The sequence below is a fragment of the Phascolarctos cinereus genome, unplaced genomic scaffold (genome assembly GCF_003287225.1).
Source record: "Phascolarctos cinereus isolate Bilbo 61053 unplaced genomic scaffold, phaCin_HiC Scaffold_4;HRSCAF=312, whole genome shotgun sequence".
Classification (NCBI taxonomy): domain Eukaryota; kingdom Metazoa; phylum Chordata; class Mammalia; order Diprotodontia; family Phascolarctidae; genus Phascolarctos; species Phascolarctos cinereus.
This window is the reverse complement of record NW_027555847.1, coordinates 4,311,398-4,315,779: the sequence shown is the minus strand read 5'-3', so window position 1 is coordinate 4,315,779 and position 4,382 is coordinate 4,311,398. Positions and strand designations below refer to the sequence as shown.

The 4,382-nt window shown below is 44.9% G+C and overlaps 1 pseudogene; it reads left to right on the top strand.

The window, feature by feature from the left end:
* Positions 1–2,647: 2,647 nt before the first annotated feature.
* On the top strand, positions 2,648–3,653 carry LOC110192957 (pre-mRNA-splicing factor 38A pseudogene; annotated as a pseudogene).
* Positions 3,654–4,382: the final 729 nt, after the last annotated feature.

Here is a 4,382-nt window from a genome sequence, read left to right as displayed (position 1 = left end):
CTGTGGATGGGAATGTTTGGATGGGAATGTTTGTCTCCCTTTGTACCTCTATGAATGTATTTTTGTGAATATCTGTATATGTGTGTGTGTATATCTCACTTTCTCACTGTCTCTTTTCCCGCTCCTCTCTCTGTTGCTTGTGGTGTCCTTCTCTGACTCTTGTGTGTGCGGCTGTCTTTTTTCTCTTTCTCAGCGTAGCAGTTTCTCTTCCTCTCCTCTTCCTCGAGCTCAATAATAGTGTGTTTACAGGCTGGACCAGAAGGCCTCTGAGCCCCCTTCCAACCTCAATCTCCTGTAGCTCTTGCTCCTGGTCACTCCTCAAACTCAGCACTCAGGTTTGCAGTTTAGGTCCCCAAGGAAGTGATGACCTTGCAGTCTAGGGAGACTGATGAGACCTCTCTTCTATTTTAATTTTTTTTAAATTCTGAATTAAAAACTTTAACTGTCCATATACAAAATATGTAATACAAAAGGAGGATTGTATGTGAAACCATGTATTTCTATTCTATATCACTATGATGATTAAAAAGGTTCGAGAAACATAGTTTCTGAGTAATTTAATCATTTTATTAATAAGGCCAGCAAGTTATTAATAAAAGGATGCTCATGTGGCATCTCCCTTAGACCAAAGACACTTCCAATGTTGGGTTCACAGTTTATATTTTGTTGTTATTTGTTGTCCTTCGTTTTCGAAGAGGACCAAATGCCATCACTCTGCTAGAGTCAAGTTTTAGTGTGTACAACTGTGGCTGATCCGAGCTCGGAATGCTCTACCACAGGTCGGGTCAAATGGTCCATGTGAACCTTTGGGGTGTATTCTCTATGTTTGTGCACCTTGCGTTTCTCTGGAGCTATTTCAATTCTGCTTTGCTCAGAACACAGCACCTTTTCTGGTATGGGCACACCATGCTGAGTGGTCCTGTGCCAGTGTCTCCCACATCACACAATCAATTCCAAAGTTCTTAAGAGAGATCTCAAGAGTGTCCTTGTATCACTTCCGAGCACCATGTGAACGCTTGCCCTGTGGGAGTTCTCCATAAAATAGTCGTTTAGGCAAGTGGACATTTGGCATTTGAATGACATGGCCAGCCCATCGGAGTTGCACTGTCTGAAGTGGACTTTGAAAATTTAGCAGTGTAGTTCGAGAAAGGACCTCAGTGTCCGGTACCTTATCCTGCCAGGGGATCTTCAGAATCTTCCTAAGACAATTCAAATGGAGTGATTCAGTTTCCTGACATGGTGCTGGTAGACAGACTGTCCAGGTTTCACAGGCATACAACAATGAGGTCAACACAATGCCTCTGTAGACCTTCAGTTTGGTAGTCAGTCTAATACCTTTTCTCTTACATACTCTTTGGGAGCCTCCCAAATACTGAGCTAGCTCTGGCAATACATGGGTCAACCTCATGATCAATGTGTACCTCTCTGGAAAGTACACTACCAGGATAAGTGAACTTATCCACAGCTTTCAAAACTTCTCCATTTGCTGTAACCAATGGTTTCACAGATGGACAGTGTGGTGCTGGCTGATGGAGCACCTGTGTTTTCTTGGTGTTAATTATTAGGCCAAAATTAGCACAAGCAGCAGAGAATCAATCTATACTTCGTGGCATCTCAGCTTCAGAGGCTGCATTGAGTGCACAATCATCTGCAAACAGAAAATCACGCACCAACACTCCCTCCACTTTGGTGGAGGTCTTAGCTTGTAGTCTTTCCAGGTTGATTGTTTATATATTAGACCATCCCCACCCTTGGGCTTTCTAAACAAAATGATCTGTCTCCACCCAAGTTTGAATAGAACACAACAGGCTTCCCCACCTTAGATTAAATTGCTGCTAAAGTTGGGTGGGGTCTGACCAAGATTGAGGAGTGTTATTTCAGTCTCATTATCAGTAATATCCTTCAAGACACTGAACCTAAAATCTAGACTTTGGAAGAAGGGGAGAGCTGTAAATCTCCCCAAGATATTGGTCACTAGTAATCATTTTTCTCATCACTTAAAAGTACATAATAAATTCAGCCCATTACTTTCCAAACTATTCTTATATTTAATCCTTTACCTTTATCCTTATATATGAAACCATGGATTCTTTTAAAGTCATTGGAGGGGAACATTGGGAGGGTTCTACTTTCTCTGTTCTGCCATTGGCTCTACCCTTGGCTAGATGTGTTTTAAGAGAAAGAAACACAGCACTCTCCATCCATCCACTTCTGAAAATTGAGAACAAGGAATATTAACATCCGTTCATTGAAACAAACAGTAAATTATATTCTTCAGAATGTCGTAGTATTGTAAAGGAGAGGGGATTTGGCTCCTCTCCAGCCTCCCCCCTTGTTGCTGGCATCAGAGAAAGTAAAGAATTAATATCAGAGGTAATGAAGTGCTAATGTGTTAAGCAGGTGTTAACTAACACTAGTGGGTTATCACTTTACAATGATAAAGTGTGAAGATTTTCCCTTGGATAAGCAGACCTGGGGGGGGGGGCTGGGCCTTTGCAAGCATATAAAGAGCTAAACTCTGAGTGAATTTGGAGTTTGAAGGAGTCCAGGCCAGGAAGCTGCTTGTGCAGGAGCAAAGGAGGACATTTCTCTCTCCTTCCCTGTCCACAGCGGCCTTGTAGCATTGAAAGGGAGGGATTAGCCCAAGATGGCCAACCGCACAGCGAAGGACGCTCGAAGCATACACGGCACCACCCTCAGTACTTGGTGGAGAAGATCATCCGGACTCGAATTTATGAGTCTAAGTACTGGAAGGAGGAGTGCTTTGGGCTGACAGCTGAGCTCCTCCTGGACAAAGCCACGGAATTGAGGTTCGTGGGGGGCGTCTATGGCAGCAACATCCAGCCAACAGCATTCCTGTGCCTGACCTTGAAAATGTTGCAGATACAACCAGAGAAGGACATCATAGTGGAATTCATTAAAAATGAAGATTTCAAGTACGTGCGCATTTTGGGGGCCCTGTATATGAGGCTAACGGGCACTGCCATGGACTGCTACAAGTATCTGGAACCTCTGTACGATGATTATCAGAAAATGAAGATCCAGAACCGAAACGGAGAGTTTGAATTGATGCACGTGGATGAGTTTATCTGTGAACTGCTACACAAAGAGCGGGTCTGTGACATTATCCTGCCCCCGCTCCAGAAGCGCTGCGTGCTGGAGCTAAGTGGGCAGCTGCTAAGTGGGCAGCTGGAGTTTCGAATCAGCGCCTTGGAGGACTATCTGGACAATGTGAAGTCCAGTGAGGAAGAAGAGAACATTGATGACCAGCCGGAATGGAGCCCATCCCCAGGTCACTGCCGGCCAAGGTACGGAGACCTGGACGAGCCCAGTGACCCCCTAAAGCCACTCTACAGGGGAAGCCGCCCCAGATCTCCAAGGAGACACAGCTGCTTTCCTAAAAGGAGAAGTCCATCCTGTGGTCCAGAAAGATGTGCAGCAAGAGGCCAAGACCCCCTTGCGGAGCCACCCCCTTGCGGAGCCGACCCCCCTTGCGGAGCCGACCCCCCTTGCGGAGCCGATCCCCAGCACTGTGCCTCCGTTCTCGATCAAAGTGTCTAGGCCATCACCCAAGCCAAAGACCCAGGAGAAACTCAAAGTCCCCCAAAACGTCGAAGAAAGGCCACAAGAAGAGTGGGCGATGGAGCGGGTAATTGACGCCGGACAGCAAGTCCCTTGGGGTGTGAAGGCATCTTCTACAACTCACCCTTGCCCCGGTTTCTATGACTTTTTTTTTCAAACTGTCCTAAGACAAGCCGTGCTTAGGTTTTTGTGACTGTGAAGACTTATTCGCAAGCTTCCCCATTTGTCTGGAGGGAAGAATAGTACCTTTCACCTTAAGGACTGCCGTGACTCCTTTTGTACCTCATTTTGGCTGATTCCTCAAGTTTTATCTGCAGACAGATTGAATCGGCTTAGACTGCGGGCCAACTCTTTCCTTCGGCAACTTGTTATTAAATATTACATAGCTCTGTTGACCACATCCTGTTTGGAGAAAACACACAGACCTGTTCTTTCTAGGCAGTGGAAAGAATTATGGATTGAGTTTGAATTCTGGCCTTGAAACCTTAAATAGATTTTTGGAGGAGAAATTTGCCTCCATTTTCCTCATCTCCATAAGATTTAGGGGGTCGCACTTGCTAATCTCTAGGGTCCTTTCTAGGTGAACATCCTGTGATACAAAGTCTTGTTTTTGTTGTTCAGCAACCTTACTTCCGGCTTTTGATTCCTCTAGCCTGGCATTTCACATGATATACTCTGTATAGAAGTAAAATAAATAAGGTGACGATACAGAGATTTAAAATCTTAAACCAATCAGTTGTTTCATATTTTGTTCTAACTTGCTTCTTGGCCCAAATACAGGCTCCCCAGGAGACAAGGAA